Genomic DNA, 13,636 nt, shown 5'->3' on the forward strand with positions numbered 1-13,636 from the left:
AAAAGTCAGAGGACGTAGTAAGCCACTTGAACAAATCGGACGAGTTGGAGAATTAATGTCATTTGAGTTTAATTATTCAACAGACCAAGAGAGTCAATTTCCAAAGTTCTTTAGCCCTCATTGTACCGGTCCAGTATTATCAGGTTGTACGCGTCAGTATCGTGGTGTTGCTCTTGCAAAATTCAAAATAATAAACCAAAGTCCCAATAATTGCTGTGGTACTACTGCCGGAACAATTATTCAAATTGAGAATATAGCTTTTTGTAAGCATTTGCAGCTTCCAATTGTTATTGGTAGAGAATTTATTGACAAATGTGATTTTTATACTATACCTTCGGAGAGTTCCTGCGTAGGGGTATTTAAAGTTAGCAAATTGTCTAATCTCAAGAAGTGGCCATTGTCACAAATTACCACAAAATATGTACAATTGCCATACAAAAATGGCTATGTTGTTTCGTCTATTTTACACTGTGACACGTTTTAATTAATCAACATATATATTATAGATCTTCATATATCTTTTATTATATATATATATATATATATATATATATATAATATGCTTCTGTATCATCGTTGCATGCAATAAAAAAACCTCAGGTAAAAATTCGTTATAAGAGATTCATTATCTACAAGTTGTGTAATCTTCATTTGTTTATAATAAGATTATTAAAATATGAACAAATTAAAAAACTTTAGAAAATTTAGAGAAAATTATAAAATTTAAAAAAAGAAATTTATAAAATAAGAAATATTAGTTACTTAATTGTATTAAGTCATATTTTGATATTCTTTTTAAATATAATTGATTGAGGAAAATTGCTGCGCATATAATATATTTATGAAATTTTTATAAAGTAAATATATGTTTTATAAATTTAATTTCTAAATTTATTTAAATTTTACATGTCATTTTTGTTATTTACAAATCAACAAATATTAAAAATTATATTCTATATTTAAATTATAACTTTTAATAACCTTTAAATGAATGATTTTTAATTGCATTAATTACATAAATTTTTAGTTGTATTAAAATTGATGTAATTAATTAAATTGATGTTATTAATTAAATATGATGTTCTATTTGGAAGCACTTTATCTAATATAAATCAGTAAATTTTGTCTATATGTTTTAGTTACTGTTGCATAAAATTGGAATATGACCAGTTAATTGTTTTATGTGTTTTATTGATATTACTTTTTGCTAAACTCAATGATGTATGTGTATATCAATAATTTGTCAGTACTGCATAAGTATCCAAACAACACACGCATATGATTTAAATATATCTATGAAAGTCGTCTAAAAGAAATCTGAAAAAATGATGTCTTTTAGACGTCTTTCAGATGTTTTTAAAACATGCATGTTATTATATGGGTGTTTATAACAGGGCATCTGGTATATAACAATTTTTATACTTATAATTTGTACTTATAAATGACTCCTTATATAAATAATTATGTTTAACTTTTCCCATTACATAATACATGTTAATATTAGTTGCTTTCCTTTTACACTCAAGTGATACTGAGTCACTCAGTTATGTGAGTATTTTATACTCAGATATGACGTCATTGGTTCAGTGAGTAAAAGGAACGCGCAAGTGAGAAAATATTCTCAATAATCTTAAATCTAGCATTGTAAATTGTATCGTGAGTAATCGTGAGTTTTTAAAGCATAACGACGTCCCGCCACAATAATACAGGTTCATAACCTTACTTTTAATGTGAGTCTATTAAACTCACTAAAGCACACGGTCTCGATCGTGTGCAGAAACTCAGTTGAATCTCACTTTCTCAGCTTCAAAAGGAACGTGCATTCAACTGAGTTATGACGTCACAAGTGAGAATTATCTGAGTTTTGATGTAAATGGAAAGCAACTATCATTACAAAATACTGTTCAGAATGTTATGTGTTCAATAATTAATGTAATTTATATGTAATTATACATTATATATGGTCTTTATGTATCTTCAGGGCAATTACAATGGACAATTCGGAGGAAACAATTACGAAAGAAAATGTAGATATTGCAAACGATAATATTATTATTAATGAAAAATTAATCCATACCGCAAGAAAGCATACTGAGAATAGTAGTGATGATGAGGCAGAGTGGTCTATAGTTTATTTTGAAACTGATATCGAAAAAGAAATTGATGAAGGTTTTCACGACCTTATTCCATCTTCGTGGATTACGAGAGGAACATCATGTTATCCTATGCATGAAAGTCGTGCAATAATATGTAAATTAGCAAAATATTGCGCAAAACCTGATTTTAAGTGGAATTGTTTTTCCATCAAAAAGATAGAAGAAAATATAGGTAAATTTTATAACGCGCGAGATAATTTTTTGTATATAATTTTTCTTCTAATATTTTATTCTTGATATTATAACTGAAATTCATGATTTTTTTCAGAAAACTATGATCAGGGGATGAAAATGTTATTATAGTAAAAATAAGCAAGAATCCTAATGCCACATTATACTCAGATATTGAAGAAAAAGGGAAGGGAAAACGATTAAAAAAACCAATTAAATATTTTGAGGAATCTGATAAAGAAAATATGATAGAGAAAAGGTATAAGGTGCAAACGTTACCACCCATTCCAAAATTAACAAATGTAATAAGCAAATCCGCACGTCAGCCATTACCTGATAAAATGAATGAAAAAGTCAAACATCAAACATTATCTTGTATTAATGAACAACGGTGTTCGAAAAGTGTTCCTCATGAAATAAAAAAGTACACACAAAAGTTATAAAGAATGTAAGAGAATACCTTTACAAGAGAGTTCTCATCTTTTGACGGAAATGCCAAAATTAACGTCTACAATTGCTTCAGAAAGTAATGAAAAAAATTGTTTAAGTGGATGTAAAATAGATTCCAAGATAAATCATAAATGTGCTTACAACTCACAATCAGAAGGAGAAGTCACATTAGAATCTCTTGCAGATGCAATTTGTTATCTCCATGGTATGTTAAAAATATCATTTACATATATATTATGTAAGATTTTATTATTTTTGTTATAATATATTATTATACTCATTAAAATATATCTCCAATTTAAAAAGTTACTCTTAATGCAGATCAAAATTTAATAAATTGCAACCAAAATTTATTTTCTTTACAATATTGTTAATAAACAAATTAGAATCAAGTGTAAAACTCTAGATGATGAATTAAATATATAAAAATCGACGTTTTTAATTTTTGTTATAATTATAGCTTCTTTTAACAATTACTCAAAATTGACAAACGTTAATATTTTAAGGAGGGTGGTTGCTGTCATTGCGGGGCAGGCGGCAAGAGGGGAAATCCCGTGTCTGTTCGCGTTGCTTGCACTTTTTGTACTTTCAATCTTTTGTCTTTTTCTCTCCAATGTCCAATGTATATTTATCTCTCTTTACAGTGCAGAAAGTGCAAACGCCATGTTTATACACGGGCGCTTGTAACAGCTACCAACTCCAAATAATCAAATTTTCGTCGCGTAAAATAAATGAGTTTCAGTAAATGATTATGTGGAATACATTTAATTAGCTATTTTATAAGATTTTAAATCATGTTTTATACAATTAAAATCCAAATACGTTATTATTCACGTTGAAATGTGGCAACCGCGCATTTCATTTTCAATAACTGGTAGCATTGATACACGAATAACCCTGAGATGTCAGAACGCGACCACACCGACTATATCTATTTTAGTGTTCTCAAAAATGAAAAGGTGGAAGGGAAAGTTACAAACAGAGAAGCATATAATCGACGTCTAAAACAAGTAGAAAATGGAAAGCGGTTAAAAAAAGCGAGAGATGAGACAGAAACAGAATGCGTGATCGATGGGCGACGTATAATAAATCTAAAGGTTATGTCGCAACACATGTGCTGTAATTTCTGTCACGAGGATTTATTGCTGAGAAATATTAAAAAAGAAGAGAAACACGGTTTAGCCTCAATATTTTCTGTACTCTGCCAAAACTGCCTGCTAATGAATAAGGTACCGATTGGAACTAAACATCTTGGACCGATAAATAAGTCGCTATACGACGTCAACACTAAATCAGCGTTAGGTAAGTTTGTATATTATAATTCTGTTTACATAAATGCGTACTTGTATAATTTATTAATAAAAAATGAAAATTAAATAAAATATTTATATTTTCTAACGATGCGACTTTCTTATAGGAACTGTGCACTCAGGATTAGGGTACACATCTGTTAACAAGTATCTGCAGTGTCTGAATATACCAAACATGTGTTCGACCTCGTACAAACGACATGAGAGAGAGATCGGATCTATAATCGAATTAGTTGCAAAACAAAGCTGTCAGGAAGCCACAGCATTGGAACGATCTTTAATAATAAAAAATGCAGCATTTTTAGAAAAAGTTTTGTAAGTCTTGGCGTCTCAGGATTTTAAATTGCATAAATCAATAATCATTGTATATCTAAGACTTTTTTATAATGAAATCTAGTTTTTTCATATTTACTTTTTATTTTGAAACTTTACATTCTTTTAATAATGAATTTTATAATTACATGCTTATAGAATATAAATAAATATATAAATGATATAAATAAAAGTATATATAAATATAAATAATAAGTACAATAAAAATATAAAATATAAAAAAATATAAATACAAATTTCAAATTGTATATGGCTATTATAAAATGACTCATAAATAATGTAAGAAATTATATGTATGTATGTAGAAATTATGTATGTAAATTTATTCTTAACCCTTATTCTTATCCTCTTATTTATTATTAAATGTACAATTATATATATATATAGGCCTCAAGATCTTCAAAGTGGGTTTTTAGTTAGAAGTATAGAAAAATCCGAAGATTTAATTCTATCAACGAAAGAAACCAATAATTCGAGTGAACTTTCGGAAAACTATAACGCGTCAGACGAATCGACCGATGAAGTGATGAACGATTTAGTACGAATCTTCGTTTCTTATGACATGGGTTGGAGCAAACGAGGCTCAGGACGTCAGTATGACAGTTTGAATGGTTACGCTGCTATGATCGGTACGCAGTCTGGTAAAGTCTTAGATTTAGCAACGAAAAACAGGCAGTGCCGTTTATGCTATTTAGAGCAAGCGAAGGAAATACATGACTGTCGTTTAAATTTCTACGGCAGTGCCAAGGCAATGGAGCCTGATACTGCAACTCAACTAGCGATTAATAGCACGATTTTGAACTCGCAAAACGTTCAAGTTGGAGTTTTTATAGGTGATGATGATAGTTCAAGTATCTGCGCTGTGAGAAACGCATGCAATCACTCCGTTGTGAAGCACTCAGACAAAAACCACACTTCGAGAGACAAATATGTTATACAAAATTGATAAGAGAAGTAATCCTAATAAAGAGCTGACGTCAGAAGCTATCAAATATCTACACAGATGTTTTACATATGCTGTATCCCAGAATGAAGGAAATCCGGATAATTTGGCTGCCGCAATTAGAAACATCCCATTCCATGCTTTTAATATACATGATAATTGCGGAGATTGGTGCAATTATTCGAAGGATCCGGAAAATTACACACATACAACCGTTCTTGGTGGCTTTCAAAAGGAACGTTTATTTGAAGAATTAAAAGAACTGTTTAATAAATTGGCAAATAATGCAGAGAAATTCTCGACTGGCGCTTCGAGCCAGGCTAATGAAAGCCTAAATAGCATTATGTCAAGGAAAGCGCCAAAAGCCATTTGCTATAGTCTTTCCGAATCTGCTGATTTTAGATATGCATCCACGGTTGCCCAGAAAAATTACGGCGAAAAATATGTACAAGAGGTATATAAAAATTATGAATTAAGTCCAGGATCACATCTATCTAAACACGTAGAAAGATGTGCGAAATCAGCTCGGATAAAAGCGATGAAAGCGATGAAAGACACCGGTTTTCAAAGCGCGAAGACGACTTCTCAGAAAACAGAGATCTCAATTACGAAACAGACGGGATCATCTCGAAGGTGAAACTTACAGCAGTCACATCGGTCTATTGAGCATGCCTGCAGTAGAAACTGACCGCGATACATCATCTACTGAGTTGCCAAGCTTAGTAAATAATTTCGAGCACGACAATATCTCCACAGCTTTGGTTTTTTTCGATCTGGAAACTGCGGGTTTAAAACTGACTTGCGAAGTCTTACAGATTGCTATGAAATGTAGGAGCAAAACGTTCAATGAATATATAAGGCCGAACGAGAATATATCTTTAGCTGCTTCGAAAGTCAATGGATTAACCAACGAAGGACACGATCTGTTTTTACACGGAAGAAGCGTACCTGCGAAGCTTTTGCACGTAGTCGCAAACGAATTGCTCCAATTTTTAAAGGATTTAGAGAAGCCTTGCGTGCTAATTGCACATAATTGTGCCTTTGATGTTCCACGACTTATACGTCTTATCAATCATGTAGGTCTTGTTACAGAATTTACCCACGTTATTGATGGATTCGTAGACACTCTGCCACTTTTTAGGAATAAGTTTCCCGGTGAAGATTGCAGTTTAGTAAAGCTGGCAGCTCGAAATTTCGCTCTACATCCACAAAAAGCTCACGATGCGATGTATGATGTAATAATGCTACAGAACGTGACCTTTCATAACTTCACAGTCGACGAATTACTTATCAATAATAAAAAATACGTAGAAATCACTCGTACCTTTGGCAGATTTTGTTTCTGACCAGATAAGAAAAAGAATGGCTAATGCAGGTATTAGCTACGTACTATTACAACATACATACAGCCAAGGAAAGAAAGAGATTATATCACTGCTTGAAAAGAAAGAGAATGGAAAAAAGCAAGTGATTAAAACAAAAAAAATGTGAATACTATTATAAGTCATTTCGAAGAATTGCTTAATTAAATTTGTGATATGTATGCTGTAAGCTATATTTAAGCGTTATGTTTTCACATATTTTCGTATATCCACGAATATTAGCGAAAAGAAATGATAAGAAACGATAACACATTAATAGGATGCTTACGAAAGGAAACGCTAAAGAATCAATCGTACATTTATGATATTTTTTCGTTAACTTTCGATTCATAACTACGATTAAAAATGATGCAATCGTTTTTTATTGTTTTCTATCGATTTTTTTTATCAGGGTTCTTAACGGTAACCTTTTTTGATATTTAAAAGAAGTCAGATTGTGGAATTCTTTTAGATGTCGTTTATGTGATGTCTTTCTTTCCTCTAAAATCGACGCATTGGAGGACTTATTGATATCATAATATTATCATTTTGATGGAGTTATCGGAAGTCCGACTCTTAAACTTGAGTACTTTATGAATTTCTTTTGATAACATATTGCTCACTGGGAAATAACATACATGTATGTTACATGTACTGCTAAAAATGTCAGCAACAAAAGTACTTCTCTGATATATCAGAGCTATATCTATATAATGTAAATATATTTATGTTACATAATCATGCTACTATACTACATAATATCGTTTCACAGATAATGGTACGTATCAGATAGTAGTATAATTATGTATCTTTTATATGCTATTTTTACATATATGAAATAAGCAAAAGCACATTTATGTATTATATACATAAATTAGTTACATATCAATGATACTTTCCAGATACTTTCTGGTTATATAACGGGAAATATCAGTTATACATGTGTGTTTGCTGGGTATGATACATCATGTTATAACTCTGAGAGATATATGTTACATCTCCTGTGTTTGCTGGGTTATATAATCGTCGGTTATATCAATTGGAAAAAATTGAACTGTATTAGATTGTAATTTACTAGAAAGTTACATTATAATATCCAGTTATATATATATGTATTATACACATACATCTGTATGCGTCATATATTTCTTATATTTACATACATACATAATACGTATACATATATATACAAGATATTTTATTTGATACAGTAGATATTATCATAAAAATACAAAATTTTCGGGAAAAATTTTTTATATAACAATTGTAAGATTTTGAAGGGGGACAATATCATGAAATTGCTCTTGAGTAACATTTTCCAATTATATTTAGATCTAGTTTTTTTTAGAACTATCTTATTTGCATTATGTAAATCGAACTCTCGCAACATTCAATAAAAAAAATTATAGGATATGGCTAAAAAATGAAATCTTTACGAGATATTTTATAATTGATATAATTTTATATAAACTATGAAATATCTCATAAAATATTAATTTTTCGATAATTTTACCTCAATACTTATGCACAAAATAAAAAAAAATTGGTGTAAAGGAAATATATAGTTGTAAAAAAACATGTAGCTGCTATAGTTTCAATTTACATACTTTTTCTTGAAAACAACTGTTTTTTACACTAATTTATTTCTCTCATTATTTTGTGCATAAGTAGAGGTAAGATTATAAAAAAATGAATATTTTATGAGATATATTTCATAGTTTATGTAATTATAAAAATTTCTTGTAATGATTTCATTTTCTACCCATTTTATAACTTTTTATGTTGCGAAGATTAGATTTATATAATAAAAATAAGATAGGTTCATTTCAAAAATTAGGTTGATCTCTAAATATCTTTGAAAAATGCATTGAAGAATTTCACGAAATTATCCTCCTTCGAAATCTTATAATTTTTATATAAAACATTTTTCCCACAAATGTTTTATTTTTCTGATAATCCACTGTATCAAATAAAATATCTTGTATATATATATATATATACAATATATATATATATGTATATATATCTTGTATATATACATATATATATATATATATATATATATATATATATATATATATACAGGGTGTCCCAAAACTGGCGAAGAAGTTTTTAATGACAGATTCTTCATGAAATTCTAAGTCGAAAAGTTCTTTACAAAAATGTGATCCAATGAATAGAATTTGAATGGTGAGGCATTGAAGTTGACGTATGGGAGCGCATGAAATTCGCGCGGTCAGGAGCGTAACGGCCAAGCTCGGCACGGGTACAACTTATAACTCGTGTATCGCGCCGATGCGTGTTTATCGTTACTCTATAATATTCTGTTATTAATAATATGAATTAATTATTCTCATTAATAATAATATTTATCTTTATCAATTAATAATTTTGTGTACTTGACCTACTGGTTGAATATCCTTAAACTATGGGATATGCGAGATATTGATTAGACTAACTTAACAAATGACAAATTTAAAATAAATTAATAAATAACAAATTAATCATAATTTTATCAATTAATTAATTAATTACTCAAATAACTGAAATTAATAAATAATGAGTAAATAATAAATATTGAAAAATAGAAAAAAATAAATAAATAGTTAATGAATAATTAAATAATAGTGTAATATTGAAATAAAGTTTCAGAGAAGAATACAAAAAATTTCAAATAGTTTAAGGATATTCAACCAGTAGGTCAAGTACACAAAATTATTAATTGATAAAGATAAATATTATTATTAATGAGAATAATTAATTCATATTATTAATAACAGAATATTATAGAGTAACGATAAACACGCATCGGCGCGATACACGAGTTATAAGTTGTACCCGTGCCGAGCTTGGCCGTTACGCTCCTGACCGCGCGAATTTCATGCGCTCCCATACGTCAACTTCAATGCCTCACCATTCAAATTCTATTCATTGGATCACATTTTTGTAACGAACTTTTCGACTTAGAATTTCATGAAGAATCTGTCATTAAAAGCTTCTTCGCCAGTTCTGGGACACCCTGTGTATATATATATATATATATATATATATATATATATGTATGTATATATATATATGTATATGTATATATATATATATACGTATATATATATATATATATATATATATATACGTGTATATATATATACGTATATTATGTATGTATGCATACATGTAAATATAAGAAATGTATGATGCATGCATTTATGAATATATAATACTTATATATTCTGAATATTTATAATGTAGCTTTCTATAAGTCACAATCTATCTAATACAGTTCATTATTTCCAATCGATATAATCAACAGATAAAAATTTATTACTTCAATATTATGTGTGTGCATGCACACACACACTTACAATACATTGTTTGTCTCGATTGCAACAGAATACTTTTACAATATTCTGAATATTTTAAATATAGAATGGACCCCTCCTCGTCCATTCCCGTGAGAACGCAATCAATATGTTTTTCGTCTCTCCGATTATAATTTGCAATCTAGATGATTGATGCAGCTTTTTCTGGCCAATTGTAGAGTATAGATTTTTGAAATCTATATTCTTACCAGAATAGATTTTTTAAAATAATTTCTTATTATTTTGGAAAAGGTGAGAGTTTATTGCTTTCTAGAATTTTATAGAAATGTTCTCTCATGTATTTTACATTTTTGGAGTACTTTTCCTCGCAAGGATTGCCTCCTAAGGCTATAGTCGTGGCAAAAGCTGCAGCAAAAATTCCACAACATATGCCATCAGGTTGTGTTTGAACCTTTTCAAAAATGATGTCACTCGAGTTTACTGCAGGGTAACGAAGATGTATATAATTTTTTTCTTTAGCTACCAATTTATCGTATGTACGAGGGTTGTCTGAAAAGTTTCCGACCTCAACATGAAGATGGCAGCACTCGTAAACAAAAGTTGGGGAATGTGTTTGCGCATGCTTTGAAAGGTACTCACCAAAATTTCAGCCATTTTGGACGCGCAGTTGTTGTTTGACAATCATTTGAGTGAGTCGATGTGAGTGTTTTTGTGAAAATGGAAAAAATCGAGTATCGAGCTGTCATTAAATATTTGTTTTTGAAAGGCAATACGCCTACGCAAATCAAAGACGAGTTGGATGCTGTGTACGGGGACTCTGCACCATCATTTACCACCGTGAAATTTTGGGCTGCTGAATTTAAACGTGGCCGTACCAGCTTGGGTGACGATGAACGTTCGGGACGTCCAAAAACTGCAACCACTGACGATAATATCGCTCAAGTTCACCAAATGGTGCTAGACAACCGTCGAATTAAAGTTAGAGAGATAGCAGAGGCTATGAACATGTCCAAAGAACGTGTTTGTCACATATTGAATCAAGATTTAGGCATGAGAAAGCTGTCCGCGCGTTGGGTGCCGCGTTTGCTCACTTTGGACCAAAAACGTGTTCGAATGAACATTTCCAACGCTCTGTTGGCGCAGTTTAGGCGCAATAAATCAGAGTTTTGGCGCCGATTAATTACTGTAGATGAAACTTGGATACACCATTATACTCCAGAAACAAAAACACAGTCAAAACAGTGGACTGCGAAGGGGGAATCGGCTCCAAAAAAAGCAAAGGTTGTTCCTTCGGCTGAGAAAGTAATGGCAACTGTTTTCTGGGATAGTCATGGAGTTATCTTAATCGATTATCTTCAAAAAGGAAAAACCATTACAGGAGCATACTACGCATCAGTACTTGACAAGCTGAAGGCAGAAATTGCGGAAAAACGGCCACATTTGCAGAAAAAAAAATTTTGTTTCACCAAGACAATGCGCCGTCTCACACCTCAGCGGTTGCCATGGCGAAAATCCACGAATTACGGTTTGAACTGCTTGACCACCCTCCTTACTCACCAGATCTAGCCCCAAGCGACTTTTTTTTGTTCCCTAAGCTAAAAGTTGCGCTCGGAGGACAGAGATTTTCGTCGAATGAGGAGGCCATCACCTTCATAAACAACTATTTTGCAGAGAAAGACGCCGAGTACTATTTGGACGGGTTGAAGAGATGGAAGCATCGCTGGGAGAAGTGTATAGACTTACAAGGAGACTATGTAGAAAAATAAAAATTAATTTGAAGAAAAAATGTCTTGTATCTTTGTTAGGTCGGAAACTTTTCAGACAACCCTCGTACAGCCAGGTAGACTATCGTACACGCGAAGTTTGGTGCCGTCAAAGGAAATACATCTCCAGTGATTACTACAATTCCCTCCAATTATTTGTAAGCTTTTATCACTACGACTAGCTTTAATCATATGAAGGTATTCTATATATAGCACACTTTGCGTTTCGAAATGAGAAGTTTCTCTTATAATACGCAAAAATAGATCCAACGATTCATCGTTTAATTGACTTGTCACACGCAAGATATTGTCCTTTACCAAATAAAGAGGAGCAAATGTGTTTAAAAGTTTTTCATTTCTTTTTATATCATCTTCAGATATAGCTCGTCATTTGTGTAACTTATGATAATGCAATCATCATCTTGCTCTTTATTCAGAGCAATATCAGCAATATCAGTTATTGCTTCCATCGAAACGTTCGGTTTGAATCGTTTGCTCTCTTCTATGTCATTTTCGCTTTTTATTATATTTGGTCTCTTTATTTGATTTGTCAGTATTTTTTTGCTGCTTCTTCTTTAGCTTCTATAATGTATCTTGGATTTCTGATTGGCATATGCTTATTGTGACGACTGTCCAAGATTTCTGGAAGCATGCATTCGTTATAGAAGCGTGTTAAGAAAGGCAGCATTTGATTTCTCCAAAAAATATTGTCTGCCTCAATGCGCAATATTTTCATGCTTTGTGGAGTCCAAACAGCAAAAATACAATATTCTCGCCGTGTTATGTTCAATTGACCTTGAACTTGATAAAAATATCGATGATTTTGATTTATTTTATGTGCATCTTTTTTATCAAAAATACCTTTCAAAGAAGGCAATGTCTCTACAGCTATTTCTGCTGTCAAATGTTCAGCTGACAGAGGACATTTTATTTCCACTAGACCATTTTCATCAATAATTCCGTCAGGAGAAGCACCCAAGCACGGATTTTCAGTATCGATAAATAATCCGCAAGGTTCTATTTCTTTATTTAATTTTATAGCCAATTCTTTCCTTGCTACTTCTTCGTTCTCGCGACCATGTTTTAGGGCTGCGGTATCAATGAACGAAGGATATAAAATGGCTTTTACTGTTGTTGCACAAGACGTTGTCGGTCTCATGCGACATACAGGTCCAAAATTGGATGCTGTTAACATTTCTCGTCTCAATGATAACCATAATTCCGAGTCCCTTTGGTCTCTCGTATCAAATTCAATTTTTTTCCAGTTTTTCGCATTTTCGGACAATTTTTCTAAATGATTTTGCCGAAGTTGCTCAAATACATCAGATGGAAGATCTGGTTTTTGAGACTGCGGACCATAATAACGATCTGTTCCTGTCTCTTGTTTGCATTTTTTTTGCCTTCCTTGCACTTGTCAAGATTCTCTGGTTTTTGCAACTTTTATTTGTCGTTGTTTTTCTAGTTTCTCAACAATGGGCGGAACAGTTTTATCCATGCTCTTATGCAATTCTGTAATGGCTTGTTGCGTATTAAATTGCACAGCTGCTGCCGCAACTCTGGCATTGTAAGAGCTTCGTTTACCAAAATGAATGCGCTTTCCACCAATTTCTTTGCAGATTATCGAATTAAACGATTCTGCAGAATTATTGGTTAAATTCAGCAATAAGCTGTCGGAATAACCGCTTAGATATGTGATAGCGCTTCCTATTTTTTGATATAAACCATGTATTTTCAAAAGTGGAACATAATTTTTGTTCGTTTTACTATCCTTCTCTTCGCATATATGACCGCGTGCTTCGCATCAGTACTCTGCGTTGATACCACTGCTT

This window comes from Prenolepis imparis, unplaced genomic scaffold (genome assembly GCF_030444845.1).
Source record: "Prenolepis imparis isolate NDT839.2.m4 unplaced genomic scaffold, iyPreImpa1.0 SCAF_8, whole genome shotgun sequence".
NCBI classification, from domain to species: domain Eukaryota; kingdom Metazoa; phylum Arthropoda; class Insecta; order Hymenoptera; family Formicidae; genus Prenolepis; species Prenolepis imparis.